This window comes from Oncorhynchus gorbuscha, linkage group LG15, assembly GCF_021184085.1.
Source record: "Oncorhynchus gorbuscha isolate QuinsamMale2020 ecotype Even-year linkage group LG15, OgorEven_v1.0, whole genome shotgun sequence".
Taxonomy (NCBI): Eukaryota; Metazoa; Chordata; class Actinopteri; order Salmoniformes; family Salmonidae; genus Oncorhynchus; species Oncorhynchus gorbuscha.
In genome coordinates this window covers 26,061,313-26,081,033 of record NC_060187.1, presented here as the reverse complement: position 1 = coordinate 26,081,033, position 19,721 = coordinate 26,061,313, and the positions used below count along the sequence as shown (strand labels likewise).

Sequence of the window (19,721 nt, the reverse complement as noted above, 5' to 3'; positions counted from 1 at the left end):
TCAAAGCTGGGACCGAGAGACTGAAAAACAGCTTCTATCTCAAGGCCATCAGACTGTTAAACAGCCACCACTAACATTGAGTGGCTGCTGCCAACACACTGTCATTGACACTGACCCAACTCCAGCAATCATTTTAATAATGGGAATTGATGGGAAATTATATATAAATAAAAATATAAATATATCACTAGCCACTTTAAACAATGCTACCTTATATAATGTTACTTACCCTACATTATTCATCTCATATGCATATGTATATACTGTACTCTACATCATCGACTGCATCCTTATGTAACACATGTATCACTAGCCACTTTAACTATGCCACTTTGTTTACTTTGTCTACACACTCATCTCATATGTATATACTGTACTCGATACCATCTACTGTATGCTGCTCTGTACCATCACTCATTCATATATCCTTATGTACATGTTCCTTATCCCCTTACACTGTGTATAAGACAGTAGTTTTGGAATTGTTAGTTAGATTACTTGTTGGTTATCACTGCATTGTCGGAACTAGAAGCACAAGCATTTCGCTACACTCGCATTTAACATCTGCTAACCATGTGTATGTGACAAATAAAATTTGATTTGATTTGATTTGATTTTAATCTACCGAAGCGTAGCTCAGAGTAAATATTTATTGCATTTTCTTTTATCAAATGGGCGGTTATTTAGAATGCATAAGATACTGTATTTACAATAGCATCGCTGCCTGATGAACTAAATCTTTTTGTTCCTCAGTCTTCCCGCTCTTTCATTCAAAACCCAACCCCCTTTCTTTGCGTAACCAGCCGTCATATCTGTTCCATCCGCTCGGGACGTTTTCCTTTATGACATAATTTGTAATCAATGTATGATCCATTCTGTGTAAGATGTAATTATGTGTGATTAGTTAGCTATTTAGTAAATAAATAATTCAACCAAATTTTACATTGCTGATTCAACTTGTTAGCCAGGGTTCTAATTTACAACTTTCAGATGGGACTGAATAAAGTGAGGATTAAATATTGACTGCTACTGATGTAAAAGATTACTCTGTATTTAAGAGTTTATTCGGATGATAACAGCTCTGTAATCATTATTTTGTGGTGCCCCGACATTCTAGTTAATTACATTTACCTGATTAGCTTAGTCACGTAATATTAATTACAAAGAAATGATTTTATAGAATAGCATGTCATATCACTTAATCCGGCATAGCCAAAGACACGACAGATCCTTAACTAGCCTCTCAAAGCACTTCATAATGACAGAAGTGAGTGCTTCATGGTGATAGTCATTTCGTTCAGTTGCCTTTGCTTTCTTCGGTACAGGAACAATTATGGACATTTTGAAGCAAGTGGGGACAGCAGACTGGGATAGGGAGAGATTGAATATGTCCGTAAAACACTCCAGACAGCTGGTCTGCACATGCTCCGAAGACGCGGCTTGGGAAGCCGTCTGGACCGGGTTAACATGCCTTGCGAGGGTTAACACGCTTACATGTCTTACTCACGTCGGCCACGGAGAATGAGAGCCCACAATACTTGGGAGCGGGCCGCATCGGTGGCACTGTGTGATCCTCAAAACGGGCGAAGGCGTTTAGCTTGTCTAGGAGCAAGACGTTGAGCCCGCAACATGGCTGGTTTTCCCTTTGTAATCTTGTGATGGTCTGTAGACCCTGCCACATAGGTCTTGTGTCTGAGCTGTTGAATTGCAACACTTCGTCTCTGTACTGACGTTTTGCTTGTTCGATTGCCTTACGGAGGGAATAACTACACAGTTTGTATTCGACCATATTGTCAGTCACCTTGCCATGGTTAAATGCGGTAGTTCGCACTTTCAGTTTTGCGAGAATGCTGCCATCCATCCACGGTTTGGGTAGGTTTTAATAGACACCGTGGGAACAACATCCCTATACACTTCCTGATGAACTCAGTCACACTGTCCAGGTAAACGTCAATGTTATTCTCTGAAGCTACCCGGAACATATCCCAGTCCGCATGATGAAAACAATCTTTAAGCATGTATTCCGATTGGTCAGACCAGACTTGAATAGTCCTTAGCACGGGTACGTCCTGTTCAAGTTTCTGCCTATAGGAAGGGAGGAGCAAAATGGTGTCATGATCTGATTTGCCAAAGGGAGGGCGGGGGAGGGCCTTGTAGGAGTCTTGAAAAGGCGAGTAGCAGTGATCTGTTTTTCCTAAGCGAGTACTACAGTCAATGTGTTGATAAACACTACTGAAGTTCTTTCTCAAAATGTGCTTTGTTAAAATCCCCAGCACCAGTAAATGCAGCCTCAGGATGTAGTTTCCAGTTTTCATAAAGTAAAGTGTAGTTCCTTGAGGGCCGTCGTGGTATCGGCTTGAGGGGGAATATACACGGCTGTGACTATAACTGAAGAGTATTCTCTTGAAGGTAATACGGTCGGCATTTGATTGTGAGGTATTCTAGGTTGGGTGAACAAAAGGACTTGAATTTCTATATGTTATCACAATCAAACCATGAGTAGTTAATCATGAAACATACACCCCCTCCTTTCTTCCCAGAGAGTTCTTTATTCCCGTCTGTGCGATGAACTGAGAACTCAGGTGGCTGTATGGACGGGGACAGTATAACCAGAGGGAGCCATGATTCTGTATGTTACAGTCCCTGTTGTCTCTCTGGAAGGAGATCCTCGACCTGAGCTTGTCTACTTTATTGTCCAGAGACTGAACATTAGCGAGTAATCTAATCGGAAGCGGTGGATGGTGTGCCAGCCTCCTGAGTCGGACTAGAAGTCCACCCCGAATACCCCTTCTCTGCCGGCGGCGTCTTGGAGCAGCCTCTGGGATAAGTTCAATTGCCATGGGGGGGTACAAACAAAGGATCCAATTCGGGAAAGTCGTATTCCTGGTCATCAACGGGATCACAGCGGAGACGGTCAAAAACGTTAAGTTCCTCAGCGTACACATCACCGAGGAGCTGAGATGGCAAACCACACCAACACCATGGTGAACTAGTCACGACAGAGTCTTCAACCTCAGGATGCTGAAGAAATGTAGACTGTCTCCGAGGGCACTCCATGTTCTACAGGGGCACCATCGAGAGCATACTGTCAGGCTGCATCACAGCCTGGTACGGCAACTCCACAGCCAGAGACCGCAAAGCGCTACAGAGGGTGGTACGCTCTGTCAAACACTGCCTGCATTCGACAATTAAACTTATAATTTAATCATCATAAAAACACTGGAGTGCACAGCAGCATATAGTTTAGCATCACAGCCAATGGTGATGATGATCAGGGATGTCAATTTATCAAAAGGCACAATTTTCTTCAGTTTGGAGCCTTTAATCCCAATACTTGTTGCAGAGTTTTCTTCCAAAATCCATTTGCCACATACATCCCAAAAGGTTGGAATTTACCCTATAGATGACCAACTACAGCCCAGCAACAATGTATTCCTGCTGAGATCAACTCCATCTAATGTTCATATCATCAAACTCAGTCATGGGGCTGAATGGAGGGAGGGTGGAAGGAGACATCAGTTCAGTGGTTGTCTGTCTGCTGTTGCCCAGACAGTGAGATCATTGGCTATAGGGGAAATTCCCACAGTTACAGACTGCTGAATGAGGAAGAGTGTGCTCTCTGGAGATGCAAGATACAGACAAACTGCTCTGGCAAAGTCATCAAGGAGCCCTCAGTATGTCCAAGCTTTCTAAGACGAGCCTACATCATAGCAATACACCAACAACACAAACAAAAACAAGTACAACAGTAGACAATCACATCAACATCAGAAACCGTATTCAATAGATATTTGACCTATTTATTCCATGATAGTCAGGCGATCATTTTTTAAAAAATATATATTTTTGTTGTTTTAAAAATCAGGCCATGATCCCAAAACACTTACGTAACACCATTTTTACTTATTACCTGGACACATTTTACCAAGGACTTTACTTCGGCAAACCCAAAGACCAGCATTGAGAAACCCATCCCCCAATAGGCTGCCACATAGCTAGATCATTCAATCTAAATTACATATACACATAAACTAAATTGGTCACAGCGTTTATGCAGAAATTATTCAGACCGTCACACCAATGGTGCCAGTCTAAATGGAATCCTTGCATACAGACTGTACATTCCTCAAAATCCACGCAGTCTTTTTCCTCATCTCCTTACTTCCTTCACTTTAAGAGATGTCTTGTAAGGCAACAAACCCTCTGCAGGCTGTGGTCTCTGCACATCCGCCTTGTTCAAAATGTCCACATGGAAAATAGAAAAACAAAGGCCAATGATAATCATGCTCAAGTTATATCAAGATTGTCCTGTGGTTTGGGATAGTCTACATGGTAGGAATATGAAACAGTTGTTACCTGACATTCTTGTGACGTGACCCTCCTGAAGCTTCTCAAATGTCCTTGTGACCAGCCAAAGAAACAAACAATGTATCGTGCCAGAATGCAGTCTTTAGCAGGCAGAGACCCAGAGGGAATTGGATACTAGCCTAACACAATCCACTATTTGGGAAAACAGCCTCAAAACACCCATCACATTCTTTCTTGCTCTTAAGTCTGCAGTTTTGGTTTATATTAATCCAATAAGCTGTTGGACCGAGGATGGTGTTATGGTGTAGATTTAGGTTTCATTGGGGTTGGCTGTGGTGGATTGTGTATATTTTCAGAGGACAAGGTGGTGCCATGTGAGAGAATCACAGTGCTGATGGTTCTGTTCTAGAACCGTCAGCCCAGAGAGCCGTCCTCCCTGCTCTGCTACTCCCAGAGGTTTTGATTAGAGATGAATCACAACTAAAACATCTGGGTCATCCTGAAGCTCCCACAGTAGTCACACACCATTCAGAAACACACACAATCAATTCCAGTGCTATAATAAAGCAAGGAAATAAGGCTACATTCTGATGAAAGCATACCAATCCCTGTTTCCATCCTCTTTGCACAAAGACAGAGCCAGTCGGACGGCCATTACCACTGTAGAGGAGGACACCACTTGAGTGGAGATCACATTCTACACAGAATATCCACCGTCTGGTCTGAGTCACCACTGACATTTATGTCTGACCTAGGTAGTGCTAGACTAAAGTTTACCTACCCTGAAACTTCTAGCAATATACAAGGAATACATAAGAGAAAAATACATTAAACCCGACAATTTGAAGATGAAGTCAATGCTATATAAGAGCAATGAACTTTGACACCAAAGGATTAAATGGATGTGTTGTGCGTTAAAATAAGATGCTCATTAAATAAAAAATGTGGCTAAAGGTTTGCTATTTCAGACGATGGTCAAAGACGTGACATATTGTTGTCGGTGATGAAAGCTTTGGTGCTCTGCTATAACAAAGACTGTAATTTCAGGCAGCACCACAATAGCGTACAAATGCCAGAGACAAGCTTATGCTAGAAGAAAAAGCCATCTGCGTCCATTTCTTCCTGAACATCATGACACAGAGTGGTCAGTTCGCATCAAACGGTTGACATACATCCCAAGAAGAGAGGTGGTGTCCTACACTGAGTTAGACCTAGATACATTACTGTAGACTACTGGAAAAGACCACCTCTATAACTAAAAAGGGAACAGAAGTGTCAAGTATGCTTATTGGAACGAGCTGGATTTGCATATTAGCCTCCATTCTACTGGAAGATCATAATGAAAATGAGAGTAAGTTCAGAGTAGCTACACAAGGGATATGGTCTTACAGCCGTACTACCACATGCCTGTTTCGATCTCTCCTCACTCTGCCACCTTAAAAAAGGACATTCTGTTTGTGTGTTTCCTCATTAATTATTTCCACATCATGGATTGATTCCTGAACTCCACAGCTAATTTTGTACACATTTCACAAAGGTTTGGATCGATTCTTTAACACTGCAATTGATTTCAAGACTGTCAAATGTATTTTGCAGTGAAGAACTAATAACACGCTCCAAGATCAAAAGCCCTAAGGACATAATACTATCAGGCTGTAATGTAACTGTAGTCGGTGGGCATACGATCTGAGCTGCCATTCCCTGCTGCAGTGCTGTCAGGTTCAGCTTAGAGATCCCTAGGCTGTTGTGTTGTGCTTGGGACTGGTTGCATCACTGCCTAGTACGGCAACTGCTCGGCCTCCGACCGCAAGGCACTACAGAGGGTAGTGCGTACGGCCCAGTACATCACTGGGGCTAAGCTGCCTGCCATCCAGGACATCTACACCAGGCGGTGTCAGAGGAAGGCCCTAACAATTATCAAAGACCCCATAGACTGTTCTCTCTACTACCGCATGTCAAGCGGTACCGGAGTGCCAAATCTAGAACCAAAAGGCTTCTCAACAGCTTTTACCCCCAAACCATAAGACTCCTGAACAGGTAATCAAATGGCTACCCAGACTATTTGCATTGTGTGCCCTCCCCAAACCCCTATTTTATGCTGCTGCTACTCCGTTTATCATATATGCCTAGTCACTTTAACAATATATTCATGTACATACTACCTCAATCAGCCCCGACCAACAAGTGCCCCTGCACCTATCTGCATTGTGTCCCGCCACCCACCACCCCCTCTTTCGCGCTACTGCTACTCTCTGTTTATCATATATGCAGTCACTTTAACCATATCTACATGTACATACTACCTCATTCAGCCCGACTAACCAGTGCCTGTATATAGCCTCGCTACTGTATATAGCCTCGCTACTGTATATAGCCTCGCTACTGTTATTTTTCACTGTGTTTTTACTGTTTTTATTTTTTACTTACCTATTGTTCACCTAATACCTTTTTATTTTTATTGCACTGTTGGTTAGAGCCTGTAAGCAAGCATTTCACTGTAAGGTCTACACCTGCTATACTTGGCACACGTGACAAATACATTTTGATTTCATTTTATCTTAGCATCAAATTAACAACACCATACGTCACTCCATCTGAGGGCAGCTAATATTGTATGCCGGAGTCTAGGTGTCAAATGCACATCGCCTCAAACATATTTCCTTACTGTGCAGTTTCTAAGAATACAAGGTTTAGGCTAAGAAATAAACTGCGTACTATTTGGAGAGCGACTGACACACCTAACTTGGCCACAGTCAAACCAAAAGTCACTGTGCAGTTTCTAGAATTCAGACAACAGGCTACTGTGCAGCAGGTTAAGGCTTCCTGCCCAATATTGTGTGAGAGCTGTGACGTGGCACCCAATGATGGTTTGAGGGAAGAGAGCTTCCAAGGGCCATAAAGGCCATGCATTGTGCAGTACTCAAATACAACTTTGCCACAAACTCCTAAACACAAACAACAACACTAAGGTCACTCAGACAAGTCACAGACACAGCACTAAAGACATGACTAGATGCAGGGGAAACTAGGTATCTCTAGTACTGTCAACAAAACAGATACAGCTCAGAGTGGATAACTATTAAGAATGATAAGAATGTGTATGCTCTGATGAAGGTCTTGCGACTGAAAGCTTAGCATACTTAAATGAAATTTGTGCATTGATCCTGAGTGTGCAGAATCTTTATTCCATTACAGAATAGGAATTACTAACCATGGCCTGCCCTCAACTTGTTCAACCATAGAGCCACTGAACAACTTGTTATTCCATTTGCATGGTTAAATGGATGTTTCAGCATTGGTTACACGCTGCATCCGTCAGTGCAGATATTGGATCGGCATAAGTCAGAGGGCAACTTATCAATAACAGATGACGTATCCATCCTGGACTAGGCAAACATTGGCCACTGTTAGGTGATACTGGGCAATTCCACGGTAACAGAGTGCAGATGCAAAGTTTAGTAACAATGACTGCACAAACAGTGCATCACTTTGTTACTAAAATTGTGTATAGAGTTGTATGGTTTGTTTAACTTTGCAATAATTGTTTTTTGTTTAACATACAAGATTTTTCACTTTAAAATGTATTACTGTTACCTACCATGGAATTGCTTGTTTTACAGCTGATTAAGAAACATATCAGTATTTTTTCAAGGCTGTCCAACACTACTGAGCATCACAGGAGCCAGTGAACCCAAATTGCATTTGTCAGGCATCCCGTGCATAAATAAACAACATTTGTAGCCTACATCAAGGCAGTACAATAACAGAATGAAGATGGTCAGATAGGTTACTCAACTGATTTGGTTACTAGAACTAAAGCCATTTAGACTTTTACCAGTGGAATACATTGTAGCCGAGTCAAAAGCCATATACACTGAACAAAAATATAAACTCAACACATAGTGTTGGTTTCATGAGCTGATTTTTAAAAAAAAATTTATACCAGAAATGTTCCAAATTTCTCAAAATCTCCACCAATTTGAGCATTGCTACTTTGCCAAGATAATCCATCCACCTGACAGGTGTGGCATATCAAGAAGCTGATTAACCAGCATGATCATTACACAAGTGCACCTTGTGCTGGGGACCATAAAATGAAACTCTAAAATGTGCAGTTTTGTCACACAACACAATGCCACAGATATCTCAAGTTGAGGTCAGCGTGCAATTGGCATGCTTGACTACAGGAATGTCCACCAGAGCTGTTGCCAGAGAATTGAGAGTTAATTTCTCTGTGGGGGGAAACTCATTCTGATTTGCTGGGCCTGGCTCCCCAGTGGGTGGGCTGCACCCCTGCCCAGTCATGTGAAATCCGTAGATTAGGGCCTGGTTAATATATTTCAATTGACTGATTTCATTATATGATGTGTAACTCAGTAAAATATTTGAAATTGTTGCATTTTGCATTTATATTTGTGTTCTTTATATATGCTAAAAATGTTGCTTACAAGAGCCACTGTATCTGCAAACAAATATAAGTGGTCTGCATTTTTTTACCCATAGCCTACATTGCAATATTTTGAGAAAAATACACAAACTGCAGCTATTTAGTTTACTGGCGCACAATGCTCTCCCTCATTCTATGAGCCAAAATCGAGGTTCGAATTGTAACTGTAACTCATTCTTGATTACAGTGTCCATTATGCCCATTGGCAGTATATCTGATCACTGACAAACCCATTCAAGCTCATGCTAAATGTTCATCCCCGTAAAAGCCAACGGATTTCCTCTGCATAATATTGATTTGAATTTCTCACTGGATCAACCCGCTCGCTACATTTACAGGTTGCGTCCGCGGAACCTAGGTGAAAATGTTCTGGATAACTTGGACTTGTTTCACACGGGAGAGCCCAAATCCATGAGAAAGCATCCGATTGCACAGTAAAAACGTAACAATCGCATCCACAGCTAATGGCACCTTAGCTGCACAACCGCAGCGTTCAACCCCAAAATGAACATCGCTAGAAATTACTGTGAAACAGACGCAACTGTGCTGTCATTCCGAACGCGCACCCGAAACCAACTGCGCGTTTCATCACTCCAAAACAGGGGTCATTGCGAGCAACCAGGTTAAATATAGAAACAAAGTTAACACATTATGCGATAGATATAGCAACAATATTACAGAAGATTGTAAACATACGAAACCCGGGGAATATTTAAACCTCAAAAACATCTGCGGCGTTCTGCTGCTCACTCTCCGGTATTTGTAGCCTAGATTATGAATGTGGGTCACCAGGCCTTCTGAATCAAGCAAACATAGCAACAACAAGAAAACATCTCCGTTGACTCCTCTTCAATATGACTGCGTCCGCACTATAAACAGGCGCGTTTCCAAATTATTGTAGATTTTGTCGGTAAAAATGTAATTCTTACCTTCTCTGTTCATCGGGATTTTCCTGCTCCTTGTTTTTCTGCGCTGGGTTGATCTGGAGTTGGATAAACAGCAGGGCCTACCGCGGTCTCCTGACGCGCATGCGCATTTTTACTGAGCATTCAATTTGGCACAATAAACTCATCCATATCTTGCAAATATTGTAAGACGTTTGAGTGAATTATGTTTCGCTTAGATAATAACACAAAGCATCTATCCTAGCACAACAACCATAACCATAATTAGTTTTGTTGTTGAATTATATTTTTGGAAAGAAGTAGCCTATACATTTTCGAGGCACTTAAAAAAGTGTTCTGCGTATAGGCATATATACGGAATTATAAACTTTAAAGTCAACATGGATAAATGGCTCCTTTAGTATTTTATAGGAATATTAAATACAAAACCAGATGTTTTATATAAATCATATATATTCAATGATTTATTATGTTTCATAGTTTATATTAGTGGTTCATTATCTGTAAACTAAAAGGGTTACCATCACACAGCCAAACACATTTTTGTTTCTTCCATGCAATAGTGTAAAGTACTATTTTTTTTATATCTTCCTCATATTTCCTTTCATTTTATTATAGTTGTTGTGTATCTAGAACGGGTTTATTGCTGTGTTTATGTATTATCCGAGATATTGGAAGTTCCTCGTTCCTATTCGTAAGTTCACTTGAAAGACCCTTCAAGTCTGAATAAGTTTACAAGTGGGGAATAAAAAATTATAACAAATCCGTTTTAAACAACTACAGATATTGTCATTGTTAAGAAAGCTAGATAGGCTAGCTAACGTTGCTTAGAATTAACTTATCAACCTTATCAAGACAGCTAAAGTCTTATTATAGGTTGAAGAATTGTTCCGATCAAAAAGTACATGAATGAAACGAAGTCGTATTTCTGACATCACAGGTAGGAAATAGGAAGCTACGACAAGCATATGAACGCAGCGCATAGCCTATCATTTGTTGCTACTGAACACTTTTTCTCATAATAGCCTACCCTAAACATTTTCTTCATGTAGGCCTATGTATACTGAACAAAAATATAAACACAACATGTAAAGTGTTGGTCCCATGTTTCATGAGCTGAAATAAAAGATTACAGAAATTTTCCACACACACAAAAAGCTTATTTCTCTAAAATGTTTGTTTGTTTACATGCCTGTTAGTGAGCATTTCTCATTTTCTAATATAATCCATCCACCTGACAGGTGTGGTATATCAAGAAGCTGATTAAGCAGCATGATCATTAAACCGGTGCACCTTGTGCTGGGGACAATAAAAGGCAACTCTAAAACGTACTGTTTTGTCACACAACACAATGCCACAGTCTCAAGTTTTGATGGAGCACACAATTGGCATGATGACTGCAGGAATGTCCAATATTGCTGTTGCCAGATAATTGAATGTCAATTTATCTACTATAAACCGCCTCCAATGTAATTTTCGATCATTTGGCTGTATATCCAACCAGCCTCACAACCGCAGACCACATGTACCCACGCCAGGCCCAGGAACTCCACATCCAGCTTTTTCACCTGCTGTATCATCTGAGTAAAATCAGTAAACACAATCCTTATTTTGCTATTAGATGGTGTAAACAACAACTATGTTCGTTTCATGTGAATCTTTTTAAGAATGGTTTGTGGCTACGCACGCGCGCTCTGAATTCCTGTTATACAAACGTTCCAAATCTTTGGCCTCCATGAGCGCTCACTGAGTTGGCAGAGTGCCAACTAGGTCAAACTCACGAGTCAACCAACCTTTACTGTGCGCGGGAAAATAGACGCTTGGCAGCTGGTGTGTCGTATCACTGGATTGTGCGTTTTCACAACAGGATTTACGTCAAACAGAACGTCCCTTTAAAAGTTGGGCACGAGCTTTCAATATTTTTGGACTATCCGTTTGTTAGATTCTGAACAATTAAGGGTGGAACAAGGAGAGACATACTGTAAAATCGAAATGGACCAGGACTATTGCCCAGCTGTAAACTCACACAATCCACAGAAATAACAAAGCCAGTAAGACAATATTAGCCTACTACAGAACTTCATATTTATTTTGGGTCTTCAGACATGGCCTGACCTGGTTGTTTGGAAATGATGGACTTTTTGTTTTAGCAATTGTTATCACCATATCATAGCCTACTCTGAAATGTATCCCATTGATAATAGTATAAAGTACAGGAAGAACATGAAATCTGGCACAATACTTGAACTATAGTCTTTATTGTGTTAGCACTATTGACCTCACATTCCATTAATGATAGCTCTCTGGGGCATAGTTCAGTGCAAAGTCAGTTTGCAGGTTTGCAAGCTGACAAATAAACTGTATTTAGGCTACTGTTTTACTAAAGATTTTGCAGCATGCTGGATGTGGGAGATTTACTGTATAGGCCTACATAGTCATTGTAAATAAGAATGTGCTCTCAACTGACTTGCCTGGTTAAATAAGTAAAAAATAATAATGAACATAGATCCAGTAGTCCTACGCTATTATTACTAACTACCATCATGACACAAAGTTCTGTCTGCTTTAGGATATTATATGGCCCCTGCTCAAATGTGCTGTTTCCCTGAAGGAATTGAGAGCGAAAAAACAAACAAGCACTCAGAACCTGACCCAATAGCTGAGAAAAAACAAACACTTTATTTTGTATGGTTTTCAACACTATGATAATAATCTTAAACAAATGTACACAACTTCTAAATGAGGGAACTGTACCATTTCCTTGGAATGGGCTTGGTGCTGAAGAGAGGACTATGTTTTCTGATATGTTCTTTGGACAACCACCAGATAGCGCCATTATCAAATATTTTTTACAAATAAACATTTGTTTTTTTCAATCATTTTGGTACATTTTTCAGATGTAAGTGGTATATTTTCAAAGCTCTAAGTACAAAACTCTATAAACCTTTAACACTTGTAATGCCTCTTCTCTTATGTTCAGAACCTTTGAGCATTTATTGGGGTTTCAAACATCTTTCACCCAAGTATTTTCATGCAAAATCAGTTTTGCTGAGAAATATTTGGCACCAATTCATCAGATAAGGAATGGTAGGCTCAATCTAATTGCTAAAAATACAAGGTAGACATTTCAAAACTGTTATTTTTAAAGTGATGAATAGAAATAGATGGTAAATATAATTTTCTATACAGTATTTACTATAACTTGACATGCACAATTTCTTTATAATTTCTATCCAATGGCAGGTTGTGAGCATGTTGTATCTTTATATAGTACATAGAGTTGAAGTCGGAAGTTCACATACACCTTAGCCAAATACATTTAAACTCCGTTTTTCACAATTCCTGACATTTAATCCTGACTTAGGTCAGTTAAGGTCACTACCTTCTTTTCAGAATGTGAAATGTCAGAATAATTGTAGATAATTATTTATTTCAGCTTTTATTTATTTCATCACATTCCCAGTGGGTCAGAAGTTTACATACACTCAATTAGTATTTGGTAGCATTGCCTTTAAATTGTTTAACTTGGGTCAAACATATAGGGTAGCCTTCCACAAGATTCCCACAATAAATTGGGTGAATTTTGGCCCATTCCTCCTGACAGTGCAGGAGTAACTGAGTCCGCTTTGTTGGCCACCTTGCTCGTACACGCTTTTTCAGTTCTGCCCACAAATTGTCTATAGGATTGAGGTCAGTTCTTTGTGATGGCCACTCCAATACCTTGACTTTGTTGTCCTTAAGCCAACTTTGGAAGTATGCTTGGGGTCATTGTCCATTTGAAAGACCCATTTGTGACCAAGCTTTAACTTCCTGACTAATGTCTTGAGATGTTGCTTCAATATATCCACATAATTTTCCTTCCTCACGATGCCATCTATTTTGTGAAGTGCACCAGTCCCTCCTGCAGCAAAGTACCCCCACAACATGATGCTGCCACCCCCGTGCTTCACGGTTGGGATGGTGTTCTTCGGCTTGCAAGCCTCCCCCTTTTTCCTCCAAATGATGGTCATTATGGCCAAACAGTTCTATTTTTGTTTCATCAGACCAGAGGACATTTCTCCAAAAAGTACGATCTTTGTCCCCATGTGCAAACCGTAGTCTGGCTTTTTTATGGCGTTTTTTGAGCAGTTGCTTCTTCCTTGCTGAGTGGCATTTCAGGATATGTCGATATAGGACTCGTTTTACTGTGGATATATAGATACTTTTGTACCGCTTTCCAGCATCTTCAGGTCCTTTGCTGTTCTGGGATTGATTTGCACTTTTCGCACCAAAATACGTTAATCTCTAAGAGACAGAACGCGTCTCCTTCCTGACCAGTATGACGGCTGCGTGGTCCCATGATGTTTACACTTGCGTACTATTGTTTGTTCAGATGAATGTGGTACCTTCAGGCATTTGTAAATTGCTCCCAAGGATGAACCAGACTTGTGGAGGTCTACAATTTTTTTTCTGAGGTCTTGGCTGATTTATTTTAATTTTCACATGATGTCACGCAAAGAAGCACTGAGATTGGATGTAGTTCAAGGCCTACCTACAAAGGTCCACTTTCAATTGACTCAAATGATGTCAATTAGCTTCTAAAGCCATGGCATAATTTTCTGGAATTTTCCAAGCTGTTTAAAGGCACAGTCAACTTAGTGTATGTACATTACTGACCCACTGGAATTGTCTGTAAACAATTGTTGGAAAAATGGCGTGTGTCATGCACAAAGTAGATTTCCTAACCGACTGGCCAAAACTAGTTTGTTAACAAGAAATTTGTGGAGTGGTTGAAAAATGAGTTTTCAACCTAAATGTATGTAAAATTCTGACTTCAACTGTACGTTAGACAAATCATCAGAAATAACGGTATTGTAAAGCAGTTGGCTACGTAGCACGGTGTTGTATGCCATTTCTGCCCCATGCAACATTATACAAGATCACCTTTTCTCCGTGACTTGTAATCTGATACAGTATCGCCTGTCTCTCTGCTTGAAATTCATCAGTTTAGAGTGTATCAATGAAATTCAGATGAGCGGAATATATTGTTACTGTATATACAACCTAGGTATTTCTGTAGTGCATTGAACAGAACAATATAATTCCAAATGTTAGCACATTGTGACTAATTTCACTTTGTCCTATTGAAGCCACCTGACTGATGGAGAATGATGATTTAATATTTATAGCCACATCCATATGTGATTTATTTTTTAAAATATTTGTCAAATTTATACATTTATGAGGTGAACATATGCATTTACAGTGTTCAGCAATCAGCTGTTATCAAACTATATTCGTTAGTTTTTATTAAAACACTGGTGCAATTTTCACAAGTATGTGGTACATTTTTACAACTCTTAGTACAAATTTCCAAACAGATAATCAAAAAGGCAGTTGTTTCAAAACTGTAAGCTCATTTTCAATTGACTAAAAGTACAACCCAAAAAATCATACAGTCACTAATCAGTGTTTCGTCTAGAAATACATGTTTCACATTGCAACATATGTTCATATAAAGTAATTGCCTTTCACAATACAATATACACATTACTTTTTATATGATCTTCTCAAATAAGAAAAAAAAACATTTTACTATTACAAAATCTTTAATTGATGATCACTGAAGGAGGAAGTACCAGTGACTCGCTCAATACGGAAATGGTCAGACAATGCTACAGGACTGTTTTGCTAGCACAGACTGGAATGTTTCGGGATTCATCCAATGGCATTGAGGAGTATATCACCTCCGTCTCAGGCTTCCATCAATATGTGCATCGACAACGTCATCCCCCAGTGACCGTACGTGCATATCCCAACCAGAAGCCATGGATTCCAGGCAACATTCACACCGAGTTAAAAGCCTAGATCTGCCGCTTTCAAGAAGTGACACTAATCCAGACGCTTATAAGAAATCCTGCTATGCCCTCCGACGAACCGTCAAACAGGCAAAGCGTCCATACAGAATTAAGACTGAATCCTACTACACTGGCTCTGACACTCATCGGATGTGGCAGGGCTTGCAAACTATTACGGACTACAAAAGGAAAAGCAGCCGCGAGCTGCCCAGTGATGCAAGCCTACCAGATGGGCTAAATGTCTTTTGTGCTCACTTCGAGGCAAGCAACACTGAAGCATGCATGAGAGCACCAGCTAGTCTGGACGATTGTGTGATCACGCGCTCCATAGCCGATGTGAGCAAGACCTTTAAACAGGTCAACATTCACAAAGCCGAGGGGCCAGACAGATTACCAGGACGTGTACTCAGAGCATGCGCAGACCAACTGGAAAGTGTCTTCACTGACATTTTCACCCTCTCCCTGACAGTCTGTAATACCTACATGTTTCAAGCAGACCACCATAGTCCCTGTACCTAAGAAAGCAAAGGTAACCTGCCTAAATGACTACCGCCCCGTAGCACTCACGTCGGTAGCCAAGAAGTGGCCAAGCATGATTCCAACACCATCATTACGTTTGCTGACGACACCTCAGTAGTACGCCTGATCACCGACAACGATGACACAGCCTATAGGTAGGAGGTCAGAGACCTGGCAGTGTGGTGCCAGGACAACAACCTCTCCCTCAACATGAGCAAGACTAAGGAGATGATCATGGACTACAGGGAAAGGGAGGGCCGAACATGGCCCCATTCACATCGATCACCAGCAAACTATCAAGTCTGGAGACTTGGCATGGGTGCCCCAGATCCTCAATAAGTTCTACAGCTGCTCCATCGAGAGCATCCTGACTGGTTGCATCACCGCCTGGTATGGAAACTGCTCAGCATCCGACCGTAAGGCGTTACAGAGGGTAGTGCTTACAGCCCAGTTCATCACTGGGGCCAAGCTTCCTGCCATCCAGGACCTTTATACTAGGTGGTGTCAGAGGAAGGCCCAAAATATTTTCAAAGACTCCAGGCCCTCAAGTCATAGACCATTCCCTCTGCTACCACACGGCAAAGCGGTACCGGAGCTCCAAGTCTTGGTCAAAAGGCTCCTTAACAGCTTCTACCCCCAAGCCATAAAATTGCTGAACAATTAATCAAATGGCCACCAGGACTTGATTGATTTGACCCCCCCCCCCCTTTGTTTTTACACTGCTGCTACTCGCAGTTTACTATCTATGCATAGTCACTTTACTCCTACCTACATGTACAAATTACCTCGACTAACCTTTACCCCCGCACATTGATTCGGTACCTGCCACCCCAGTCATAGACTGTTCTCTCGACTACCGCATGGCGGTACCGGAGTGCCAAGTCTAGGACAAAAAGGCATCTCAACAGTTTTTACCCCCAAGCCATAAGACTCCTAAACAGGTAACGAGATGGTTACCCAGACTATTTGCATTGTGTGCCACCCCCCAACCCCTCTTTTACACTGCTGCTACTCTCTGTTCATCATATATATGTATAGTCACTTTAACTATACATTCATGTACATACTACCTCAATTGGCCCGACCAACCAGTGCTCCCGCACATTGGCTAACCGGGCTATCTGCATTGTGTCCCATCACCCACAAACCCCTCTTTTTACGCTACTGCTACTCTCTGTTCATCATATATATATGTATAGTCACTTTAACCATACCCACATGTACATACTACCTCAATAAGCCTGACTAACAGGTGTCTGTATGTAGCCTTGCTACTCTTTTTTTTAATGTATTTTTACTGTTTTATTTCTTTACTTACCTACACACACACAGTTTTTTTTTCTCCGCACTATTGGTTAGAGCCTGTAAGTAAGCATTTCACTGTAAGGTGACAAACTTTGATTTGATATAGAATACAAATGTATACTTTGTTTTCTGTTACCTAAAAACTATTCATATCAGTGTCTCTCTTTTTCCTTTCTTGTTTCTCACTGTGGGAGTATTTATTTGAAAGAAGTATCTGAAGACAGAGGACTGACAGTGACACATTAGTCCATGAGCAGGCTGCGGTGCCCTGGCAAGACAGAGCTGGGTGGGGGGTAGGTGGGTGGGTGTGTGAAACGACAAGCATCCCCAAGACAACTCTCTGAGTATGAGATCTCAGCCAAGCGGAAAGCCTATGTTCTGTCACCAGCCAGAATGCTCTGTCAAAGGGTGAGAGAAGGGCTGGTAAAATACAATACCTGCCAGCTAGACATAATATTGCACCAGATAAAACAGAAGACTGACATACATTTGTATTGTAGGACCCATGCCAAATCTTTTTAATTTCATGAGGGGGAATAGGCTTTGTTGTGCCCTCTTCATGACTGCCTTGGTGTGTTTGGACCATTCTAGTTTGTTGTTGATGTGGACACCAAGGAATTTGAAGCTCTCAACCTGCTCCAATACAGCCCCGTCGATGAGAATGGGGACGTGCTCGGTGCTCCTCTTCCTGTCGTCCACAATCATCTCCTTAGTCTTGGTTTTGTATATTATAGACCAGACAAAAACATGAATTATGCTTCAATGCTGTAAGGTAAATACAATTAGTAAGTCATCAGAATGAGTTTAGTTCTTCACCTGAATGTAATAGTTGGTAACTGAAACAATTTGGTAATATATAACAATACATGCCATTTAGCAGAAGCTTTTATCCAGAGCAACTTAGTCATGCGTGCACATATTTTACATATGGGTGGCCAGGGGAATCAAACCCATAATCTTGGCATTGCAAATTCCAATGCTCTACCAACTGAGCAATACAGGACTATGGGTGGGCGGCTGAAGGAGTTGGGAGTGTGAAACGACAAGCCACCCCCAAGACAACTCTCTGAGTGTGAGAACTCAGCCAAGTGCAAAGCATGTGTTCTGTCACCAGCCAGAATGCTCTGTCAAAGGATGAGAAGGGCTGGTAAAATACAACCTATTTAACCTTTATTTAACTAGGCAAGTCCGTTAAGAACAAATTCCTATTTACGATGACTGCCTACACAATACCTGCCAGCTGGACATAATATTGCACCAGATAAAACAGAAGACGTACACACATCTGTATCATGATGCAGGATCAATTACAGTTTTTTTCAATCACTTCAGTGCAATTTTCAGAAGTAATATATGTGGCACAAAAACTAAACAGAATCAAAATGGCTCATGTTTCAAAACTCTACAACCAAATTCTCAGTCACTTGTTCACTGCACCAAATCACTCTTTCAATTTGAATAGATATTCAATCTGCTTTTTAAAATGCAATATTGAATATTGAAATTATTTTACTTGAAATTTGTTAACAATACAATTAAAGATGCACTATGCAGATATAGCTCCGCCATTTCATAGTTGCTAAAATTCGAATAGTTTGCCTAATTTCAGTTTGTGACAAAACAAGTAAGTATAGTGTAGAGAGAATCATTGTACCATCTAAACCACCAAAAAATATATATTTACCTAACTAAAAATATTGTATTTTCAAAACCGAAAGTAAAAGATGCAAAAATAAATGTAAGAATGGGAAGCATAAAAATAGCGCTCATAGAACAGATCTAACACTTCTTAGACTGTGAATTTGGTTGGGTCGCCCAAATCTAACTATCACTTCATTAATCCTCTCAAAACCGAAAACTACTGAACCAAAATGATATAGTGCCTAGTCAGTTTTTTTCAATTGTTCTTGTGCTAGTTTCACAAGTATGTGTGGAATTTTCAAAATTCGTAGTACAAAATTCCAAACGGGAACACTTGTTATGCAGCCAGTGTTGATTCAATGTCATAAAATGTATTTTGGGGGGTTTAAATGACGTGGAACCAATGTTGATTTAACCAGTTTTTGTACAGTGCATTGAGACAATAAGCAGCCTTTCTGGTCTAGTCTGTTTAGAAAGGTGGATTTGAATCATAACAGAATGTGATGCAGCACAATAGTGTTGGGTGAGATCTCAATATTGTGTTGTTATAGGAGATGTTTCAGAGAAAGACAACATTTGTGTGTGTCGTTTTCTTGAGCACACTAAGTAGTCTATAGTAACGAATATTTCAGCTAACACACATACACACTCCACTTTTGTGTTCACTGATAATTTTACAGTTGAGCCAGGACCTCTTTGTGCAAGTTTATTTAGCAGTATCTGTCTTTCTGCAAAATCATGCCACCACAAAAATAACCA

The 19,721-nt window shown here is 40.6% G+C and overlaps 1 protein-coding gene across 8 annotated transcripts in view; it reads right to left on the bottom strand.

Moving 5' to 3' along the window:
- The window catches only part of LOC123996813 (circadian locomoter output cycles protein kaput-like), a 51,308-nt gene extending 41,528 nt beyond the window's left edge, over positions 1-9,780 (bottom strand). For all 8 annotated transcript variants that reach the window (XM_046300543.1, XM_046300545.1, XM_046300544.1 and 5 more), the window contains exon 1: positions 9,685-9,780. The gene's annotated coding sequence lies outside the window, so the exon portion shown is untranslated. The remainder of the gene's footprint in view (positions 1-9,684) is intronic.
- Between the last annotated feature and the right edge of the window lie 9,941 nt (positions 9,781-19,721).